Source organism: Colias philodice, chromosome 16 (assembly GCF_061535455.1).
Source record: "Colias philodice isolate Cphi_HAF_F1 chromosome 16, ilColPhil1 Martin Lab GWU primary, whole genome shotgun sequence".
NCBI lineage: Eukaryota > Metazoa > Arthropoda > Insecta > Lepidoptera > Pieridae > Colias > Colias philodice.
Genome location: NC_143101.1, coordinates 1,311,326 through 1,322,461, shown reverse-complemented (window position 1 = coordinate 1,322,461; position 11,136 = coordinate 1,311,326).

Here is an 11,136-nt window from a genome sequence, read left to right as displayed (position 1 = left end):
TCATAAATTATTATAGTATTTAAGAAGACTAAAGATTCACAATTATTAAAATGGTACATTATGTGCTATATTTATTATACTTTCAGAACCGCATAACTTTGAAAGTTGAACATTTCCTATTTTAAATACAACGATCATAAAAAGCAACCTTGAAACCTTTCAATTGGTCCTTCAAGCCGGATACGGCAAACGAAATACAATTACTAACAGTTTCAAAATCCGAAATGTATTAACCAATAACAACACACTTCAACACATCCCCAGACAATACCACAACATAACTAACAATCCAACTAAGATATGTCATGTAAATTGAAGTTATCCCGTCACGAGATTTGTATTCCCTAGTCACTAGTTTTGCTTGCTACAATTTAGTCAATGTATTCTACAGATACGTTAGTCAATGTATCCTATAGTAAAATTTTCAAGATTTAATTTTAATATACACGAAGTTCTAACTTCAGGAGAGTTGAAGATGAGATAAAATAAAATGTACAGGTCCGTTTGTAAGGTGGTTTGTAAACTTAGGATCTCTGGGGATATTATACAAATAAGTACGACTTTGTTGGAAAGGTCGATGACACGGTTTGAGAAAAACAGGATTATTACAACTTGAATTTTATCTAAGGACTTTACTTTCGCCTTAAAAATTAAGGTGAATTAACTGACTTCTAAAAAAGGAGGAGGTTCTCAAATTGAGTGTATTTTTGGTATTGTTACCCCATAACTTCCGACTGGGTGATCCAATTTTGATGATTTTTTTTTTAAGTTGCTAGTGTTGTCATTTATTATTTTTCAATCCTTGGTTAAAATTTATTCGTCGAATAACGTATTACTGCCATTTCAAAAATGTGTTCTAATTACCCGTATTTGACAGTGTACAGGTCATATTTAATGTTATAGTGTAATACTTAATTTACTTACTAATAAGTGTAATACTTACCCGTCCAGGTAAGTTTTAACCAAGATCGAAAAATCGGCCTTTATTCATTTAAATTTTGTCCAGTTCTTACCATTTGAAGGAAGTTTAGTTTTTGTCAAAAAGATTTATAGAATTCGTCTCTATTCGCATATTTTATATACAAGAGTTTCAAATCTATCAGGCCAAGGCCACGTTTCTGTGAATGTGGCGTCACGCAGATGTCCCACTCTGATACGAATCGAGAGCTTTTCTGAGTCGGCTCTTGACATATTGTTCACAATTTTTATTTCTTATTGTAATATTTTAGGTCAAGTGATTACTGCGCTGTTTTTTGATGGAAGATATCCGAATGTGGCTTTCTTTCAAATGTTTATTTGGACATAATATAAAGTTCATATAAATCATTCGAATGTGACTATTGTTTAAGTCTGTATTCATATTTTAAATTCATTGCTCTTGTAAATTATGGTCGAAGATTATTTTATCTATAGTTTGCCCATTATATTCTGTAACCTTAAGTATATATTAATCTATTTCAAGCTTTAGTTAAAATAGTATTTGCAGAATCACAAACCAACATACGACACTTTCTATATATTTCAAAAATTTTAAAATTCATAAAATTTTAATCGTGATTTGTGAATATTACAAAATGGCGGAGATATTATTATTTAATTAAACAATTAATTTGAATGTGCATGGATGATGTTAATACATTTGTAAATAATAAATTAAGTTGTAGTGTAATTAATTAAAATTGTAATAAGCTATTGTATTGACGAATGGAATTTGTTGAATTTAGAATTATTATCGTAGATAATGATTCTAATCTACACATTGTAAAGTCTCTTATGAGACTCGGGTCGGACCAAATAAAAGGAGCGTGTGTGCTGAGTACACGTGTCAGAAATGAAACTTCTTTGGTATAAGATTCAAGATACCAAAATAGTCGCTTTACTCTATGACGTGACGGTAATGCCATGACGCGACCTTGAAATTTTGCTCTCAGCGCACTTAAGGAAGCTTTTCTTCAAAATGTTTTATTTTTTTTTATTTTTTGAAAGACATGAATAAGGAAACAACAAAGTTACTTTCCTGGAAGATAAAATATTAAATAACTTCTTCGGACGTGTCAAATCATCCATTCCATTGGACAAAAAATGAAATAAAATCCAGTTAAGATTTGCCTTCAATCCCGTAGTAAAATGTTACTTAATAATAAACCGCAATACTTCAATGTATAAAAGCGATGAAACTGTATAGCCGATACATTTAAATGTCTTACGATGATGCTTTTCCGTACGTATTCCATTACTCCTCACAATGAAGCAGACACAAGACTTCCATACAAAGCCAGCAACGTATTTGTGCCCCAAAAAATCGTTTTTCACCCAATTGATTTTTAAAACGATATTCGAAACCTTTCAAGTAAATTGTTCCGTTTTGAGAACAAATGGACGGATTTGGTTAAGTCATCAGAAATTTACGAATTTAATTTTCAAGGCGGAGTCAAATTTTCGTTTGATTTGGGAAACGTTTTTAAAATGAATACATTACGATTGTTTCTTGACAATTAATTTTAGAATATTTTTAACCTTCTCATTTCTTTTCCTATGAGTTGAGTGAATAGGGCATTACCTAAATGAACTATAATTTTGAACTCAGTTTGACTCTCAGTGGAGGCTCATACGGACAATCTCCACATATTTTCTAGTACATTAGGTATTTCTTAGGTATCAGATAAATCATATAATAGTAAAGAAGTGCATATTAAAACATTTATACAAATCTATACATATAAACTTCGAATAGGGCTGTCAATGCCGTATTCTTACGCAAGCTTTTTTAAAACATGCAAAGGGCTGGTCCTATATAATAAATTAGGTTTGTCCACGACTTCGCGTGGGAGTAAGTAAATTGCGTTTTTCCCTCGTAATTTGCAACATTTTTCATTGATGCTACGTGGTGGTAACTTGATGTTATTTGTTATTTAGACTACTAGCTGCTCACCCCGGCTTTGCTCGGATAGTTCTTTTATTTATCGTAAAATATAATAAACTATTACTTAAAACATAACTATTATATATTTTTAAGTTGGATAAAACTGTACACTGTGTGGAAAGTCCCATTATAATCGATAGAGTCCATGGCAGACAAACTACGTCACATATAATTAATATGAAATATGATAGCCTTCCTCGTTAAATGAAACATAGAAAATACCTTTGGATCTTGACAAATCAAACTGTATAGTACTAACCACTTTACCAAGGAAGCAGCGACCATGATTCGCAAAAATCAATTTATTTATGTAAATATATTACTCGAGATATTCAACAATTTCTATTTGTCAATACAATATTTTCACGCATTTATTAAAATAGATTTAGACCATGTTACATTAAAGTTCTTAAAGTATACAATGTACGAGTAATTAAATTATTAAAGCTAATTAAGATTGTAATTATTATGCAAATGTTTGAGTTTTACGTTAATTACGGTTGTGTAAATAATATCGAGGGTGGAAAGATAAAATACTGTAAATCTTTACTTATTTATGCTATTATTACCTTTTTTTAAGTGGGGAAATCTTCCAAAGATACCCACGGCCTCCGGGGAAGGAGCCGTGGGTTATGTCGGATTCTTACCGACTAAAACCCCACTGTGTTCCGTTGAGCTGCTTTAATGATGGGGCCGCGGGTATTGGTTCGAATTCTTCCGCGACCATGCTTTTATTATTATTACCTACTTAAATATAAAAAGTTCTCAGTTTTCTTGGTAGAATAAAAATGTCATTATTAAGAATGTTCTGCAAGCTTATAAATAACTATTAACTACAATAATGTTTCAGGAAATATGTATACAAATGTATAAGTTAATTATTTAATTCTGTATTAGACTATTATGTATATATTTTGTAACAGTATTTTAACTTTCCCATAGCGATGTAATGTTTAAACATTAAGGAAATAAAGTAATCGTCAGACGAATATTATGTTTGTTTCATTTTCATACAATCCTACATTTATATTTACCATTTATATTTTTATTTACCTTTAGTGATAAATCTATAAATAGCAGTACCAATTTCTCATTGAATTTGATAATTTTTCAGACTATTTCAAAACTTCCTTCAATCCTGATTAAGTAAATCATATTAAGAAATAAACCCTTTTTGCAATCCCTATTAAGAAATAGCAGGAACCCCACCCCATAAATAATATCTCGTAAAAACTTCATACCAAATATTTTTATCCCAATCAGGTCCAGAACAAAACATTTTCACATCAAAACGTTTTGCAACCAGTGATATCAAATGAAGTTGTCTACGTCTGGTTAACTCGATCCGTATAGCCTGCGGACAAGTTTGTATAAAATATAAAGTTTAACATTGCCAAGCTAATCTAATAACCTGATTATTCGCTTACATCGCGAGCGGAAAATTACATCAAATATACAGTGAATATTATTATAATAATTCATTCGTAGCACGCGGAATGACCGCCGTCACACACACCTATTTTGCGGCAATGATTATTTTGCAGATGTGACTAATTTTTAAAATACATAGATATATTAGATCCATTGTAAGTATATATAGTTTTCCATATATGGTATGGTAGTTTGACTGTTTAACTAATTTTCATTTAAATCTAAAGTTAATTAAAACTATACAATATAGGTTTATACTAAAGACTTAACAGTAGGAAGCTTTCTTAAAATCTGAACATTTCAATTAAGCAGAGATTCATGGCAATGAAAAGAAAGGCTTACGTTAATTTAGTTGTTAAAATAGTAAATTATCGACTAAACAAGACAGAAGTGGAAACGTGAATAAGATTTAATACGTAGCTTTCTTAATTGTGCTTATTATAGACCATTAAAGGCGTTTTAATTGCGTTTTTCTTAAAATAAAACAGGCAATTTAAAGTACAGGAAAGGATTTCTCCCTTCACGGTAGATTGGCGTTAAATAGGAGTAATTAATGATATTTGAGTTGGGATCCGTATCAACACCTGAAGTATTATCTTATAATAATAATGTAATTAATAACTCTCCGTGATAAGGTATGTATAAATTGTGTTGTTACATAAATTAATGTAGCGATAAAACATTAACATAGAAGAGATAGACCACTGTTCAATAAATGTCATTTTTATTACTGAGATAGAACTAAAAGAGATTTATAATTTATGTTCTCATCCACTCTTGATTTAACATGATATAATTGATATTTCAAAAATAAAACCGGCCAAGTGCGAGTCGGGCTCGCGCACAAAGGGTTCCGTAGCAGCAAATATAATAAATTACAGTTAAATCAACCTATCTCAAAAACTATAAGAGATACTTTGATCAAACCAAAAATCGTTGAAAGAGTTAATTAGCATGCATCACCTCTATTTTTTTTAGAATTTTATACCCCGTAGTTATAAAAATAGAGGGGGGGGGACATACTTTTTACGACTTTGAGAGCTGATATCTCAAAAACCGTTCACTTTAAGAAAAATGTTTTTTAGAAAACTTTATATCATTTTAAAAGACCTTTCCATTGATACCCCACACGGGTATGTACATCGAAAAAAAAAATTTCATCCCTCAGTTACATGTATGGGGGGCCCCACCCCCAATTCTTTTTTTTACTATTTAGTGTCATATTTTTGTAGCGGTTCATACAACACATATTCCCATCAAATTTCATCACTGTAGTACTTATAGTTTCCGAGTAAATCGGCTGTGACAGACGGACAGACGGACAGACGGACAGACGGACATGACGAAACTATAAGGGTTCCGTTTTTGCCATTTTGGCTACGGAACCCTAATTATAAAATTGTTTTACAAATAAAAATAAAATAGCTTAAAAAAACTATATACAACGTAGTTATAGCCTCTCTACATCATAACATACATTATCTTTCACTTGATATAAAAACAAATAAAACTTATGCCACATCTACATTCTACTCTTTGCCACGCACAATCCCATCTGATACAAACCGCAAACCGCGCTTCATAACTTTGCACTTAATTATAATTAGATAAATCTATTACAGCTGCTATCGCAAGATTGCATGCGGTGATCTCTGATGTGATAGGATGATTATTGTGTCACAAACGTTATATACCTAGACAACGATGTGTTAATCAAATCTAATAGTTAGATAATAGTATTTTAATACCTATGCTTGGTTTTACGCGAGTGTTATTTAGAAATTAAAGATTTTAACGGATTTGAATGCGATTTAATCATTATAATGTTACTATCCCGCTCCCTGCAGAGTGTGCGAAACTTCGGGATAATAATATAATGAATAAATCATGTTTTAAAGTTTAATTTATAAGTTAGTTAATATGTTTTAATATATTCTCATCAGAGAATGTATTAAAACATAAAACATAAAAACATAAAAGCTATAATAAATACGCATGATTCGTCATATTATCTGCAAAATAATCTCTGTGACCAAATAAAACGTGTATTAGAGCGAGAGGCCCTTTTAATCCATACTAATATTATAAATGCGAAAGTAACTCTGTCTGTCTGTCTGTTACTTACTCAATCACGCCTAAACTACTGAACCAATTTGCATGAAATTTGGTATGGAGATACTTTGATACCCGAGAAAGGACATAGGCTACTTTTTATCCGGGAAAATGACGCAATCCCACGGGAACGGGAACTATGCGGGTTTTTCTTTGACGCTGCGGGCCCGCGAAGCTGCGGGTGGAAACCTAGTAAAAAATATATTGTCAAAAAAGCACAAATGAAGACACAAAACAAATGAAGAAAAATAGCCTCTGGTGTAGAGAACAATATTTTTTTCTAATTTTCTCTACCTACTATTATTAATGGCCTCCTAAATGTTTCGTTAGCTAGTTACATAACCAATTGAATGATTCTCGATAAAGCGCGTCACACACGGTGAAGATACTATATATTTTATCTTAAGATACTGTTATATTTTATATTACAGTATCTTAAGGTATCCGGTATCAGCGTTCTGACCATCATTTTTCTTTTTGTCATTGCGTACTAAGGTCTAAGACCCCTGTAGAACCGCCATCCTGTTACAAATGACCCGAAATTTTGTGGGTTAAAGCATAAAAACGTCAATACTAAAAGTGAAAAAAACTTCCTATTACGAGCATAAAATACTTGCATTAAATTCAATTCGTATACTATTTAAATCCCCGCATTAATACACATTAAGATCCCTCTTTAGAGGTTTAAAGGATTCTCTCCGATTAGTGGTTAGAAGCACCCTCATCAGGGGATTGTAGTAAGTATGTGATTATATTATGGCGTATGTTTTAAAACTTGATTGAATGTGTTCACCGACTTTACGAAAGAGGTGTTCAATTCATCAGTAGTTTTATGTGACTTGATGAAGTACCTACACCAATTTTCACAGATTATGTTTCAAACGGTCTTACTAATAAAATGTTACCCATCCGCTATGCAATGGATTAGTTATTGCAATAACCTGTCTTGTTTTTATGATTGACGTTTCATGTGAGCAAGAGCAGGACACAGCTATGGTAGAAAAGGGTAGAAATTTATCCATTGTTTAACTTTTTATTAGTAAGGCCGTAAGAAATTAGCGCTACATTAAAATCGATTAAGAATAGGTTCAGCAAGTATTATATTTTAACAAATTTAAAATTTTTCATCATCTCAGCGTAATAATTAAATTACATCATTTGACTGCCTTATGAGAATTTTTCATTGGACTGTTAATAATAAGGTATTACCTACTTACATGAAAACCTGCTTCACCTCAAAGCAGCCAAAAATATGAAATACAATCACATAAAAAATAATCTAGGTACTTTTAGAAAAAGGCTCATTTTTCAAATCACTATTGTACATAATTGTCATGTCACATTAACTATGACTAAATCTATCACAACTAGTTCAAACTAAAACTTGTAAAAGACCTTCACGATTGACGCAGCAATAAAAGCTTGTAAAACAACAATTGGCCTGTAAACAGAAACAAGAACATTTCAAAATTGCTTTAAAACTATGAAGTTTATGCTTTGTACAGCATACAATGGAAGGAGTTATTTATTTATCACTAACAAGCTCTCTTGTTGAGTGACAACGAAACTTGACTTTGAATACAATGAATGCTAATATTATATTCTTGAGCGTTTACAGAGTATCATAGAAACCTGGGCGGAATTTGTGACCGTGAAAATGTTGCTTTTGTTTTGCAATAAACATTTTTAATAGCTAATTATCCGTGATGTCTGAAGCAGTAATAATTCCAGTGAAGGAAAGAGGCGGTAGACGAAGTATTAATAGCTCTATCCTTTTTTACATTGGAAATAATATTGCTTTAAAACGTCATGATAGAATGGCCTATCTGAACCATTGAACCTAGGCTGGTCTTCTAGGTAGAATGGACAGCGGTTAAACCTAAGCCGTAGAACCAAGTTATCTTGGATTCGACTTCCAATAAAGACTAACAAAAGTTACAAGTCATGGTCTAGCATGATAAAACAATAAGTTGATAGTTTATTTGCCCATAAAGAAAATCAATCGTTGAAACAGATGTTAAAATTTGGCCTATTAAAGTTGGTAGAAATTATCTTCAAATTCTAGGAAAAGATAGATATCTGCAAACATATACAAACTACATTTAGAAACTGAACAATATTCTATCTAAAGGTAAGCAAACACCGAACACATATCTATTCATTCACATGCAATAGAAATCTAACTGTAATTATATTAAAGACTAGCGGTCCGCCCCGGCTTCGCCCGTGGTACATATTTCGCAATAAAAGTAGCCTATGTTCTTTCTCAGAGTCTAAAGATTGTCTGTGCCAAATTTCATCAAAATCGGTTAAGAGGTATATGCGTGAAAACAATACATACATACATAATTACATAATTACAAACTTTTCCTCTTTATAATATTAGTATAGATAAGTTTATACTTAGATACGCTTCATGATAAAAAAGAGACGGAAAATATTACAATCTATTAGTAACCAAAACATTAAAACTGTAGTAATAATAGTAAATATTACTACAGAGAATCGAAATAATATCACGAATTACCGAGGTCACGCTCGAGACTAAAACAGATATTGTTGTGCCCGATTTATAATTGTAAATAAAGGGTTGTATAGCTTATTCAAATAACATTTCCTATTAATACAGCCATGATGTAGAATTAAAAGGTTTTAGATTTAATCCGCATTGGACTATCAGACGAGATTTAGACTGAAAGAAAGATAAGTAGGTAAAAAAAGTGAAATACATAAGATTTATGTTATTAATCTTAAAAGTAATTAAAAGGGGACCACGGGGCTTCCTGTGTATGACCATACCAGTACCTAGTAAAAGATATATATGTACAAATCTTAATATATAATATAAATCTCGTGTCACAATGTTTGTCCTTAATGGACTCCTAAACCACATATCCGATTATAATAAAATTCACACACCATGTGCAGTTTGATCCAACTTGAGAGATAGGATAGTTTAAACATGTACCTAGGTACCACGGGCGAAGCCGGCGAAACCGGGGCGGACCACTAGTATAATATAGTAATACATGTATGTGCAAAGCGCTAAAAGTATCACACAGTAGGTACATCTTAGTACTAGCTTTTCATCCGTACCTTCGCAAGCGTAGTCATGTCATAAAATCGATCCATAACGATATGGAAGATCGATCGATCGATAATCGATCCATAACGAGACAAACAAATGAATTATCGCATTATATTAGAAAGGATTAGTAAGTCAACAACATTTAGTTATAGGTACTTCAGTTGAAGTAAACACGGCACTCCACTCCTTGTTCATATTACCACAATACATTAAGAATTCTACCCAACTCCAGAAACCTAGACAAAGAAGACGATCAATTAATTCCTCAGCTCAAAACGTTACAAACAGCTTTTGCTGCGAAGGAATGCAATATAAAACTTGAGCTAACCACAATTGAAAGTTCAACACTGCTTTGTATCCATCCTTTCAAATGCCTAAGTGATACGAATCATTTTATTTACGAGTTACCATGTACATTGTGTGCGGCTTTTAGGGTTGCCATTTTTTAAGGTCTAGACTCGAATTCGTACAGATTCAACTGGATAAGATGTATCTAAAGATACATTTATATTATACTTAAACGTAGTTTATACGAATCCTTTTTACGCTTTTACACAAAACATTCAAACATTCAGATATAAGAAATGTCATATATTATGTCCTTTTAAAATACACAATATAGTCCAAAAGTGGTAAAATATTTTTTTTAATGCAGTGATTATTTTAAATCTAAAAAAAGTGTGAAACTATATTAACACATGTCATTAGTAAGAACAAAGTAAATTAATATAAAAAAATACATTTCATAAAGTTCCTGAAAAATCCAAAATCATGGTCAATATGAAGAATGAAAGAAATCTTAATAGCGTATAATCTTTTGAAATGCGTAACGTTACATAATATCATTTTATTTACAACTCCCAGTGCCTTGTAGAGTAACCATGCTTCCTGCAATTATGGGAATTAAATACCCTTACAAATAAACATTGTTACATCTTGATGAAACTGCATTTAATAGTTTAGTTAACTGATGATTTTGATGCAGCTCATTTAACAAAACCGGTAGTAGTTTTTATTATAAAAGCCAATACAAGTGAAACAAGTTAATTGTGCGTTTAAAAAAAACGAATGTTTAATTTTAATTGTGATGTAAATCGTAGAGAAAAGAAATAAACATTGCTACAACGATGATGCAAGGTTTTAGTCAATGCGGGTCACAAAGGAATACATATTATTCATGTAAATCATCGACACTGCGGTATCGGCTTGTTGATGAATCGACCTTGACCTGTTTCATAGAGATCAGGTGTCGGTGTCTCGAAAATTGATGTTTTCTGAATACAATGATTGATGGATATTGTACTTTTTAAAGTGAAACTTTTATTACATCGTCTCAAACTTTTTGGTCTGTGTAGCGCATGTCGCGTGTATCGCGGCTGCCGAGTATACCTACTCGGCAGCCGACCGTCACGCGACATGCGCTACACAAAGCAGTGTTCGGAACCGTTCGAACAGTTTCACTTTTACCGTGGTTTCATAAAACCACACAACATTTTTTTATTTCATATAATATGCAGGTAAAATGTACTTATTAGTAAGATAGTGCTATAATATTAAGCGCGTCACACACGGTGAAGATACT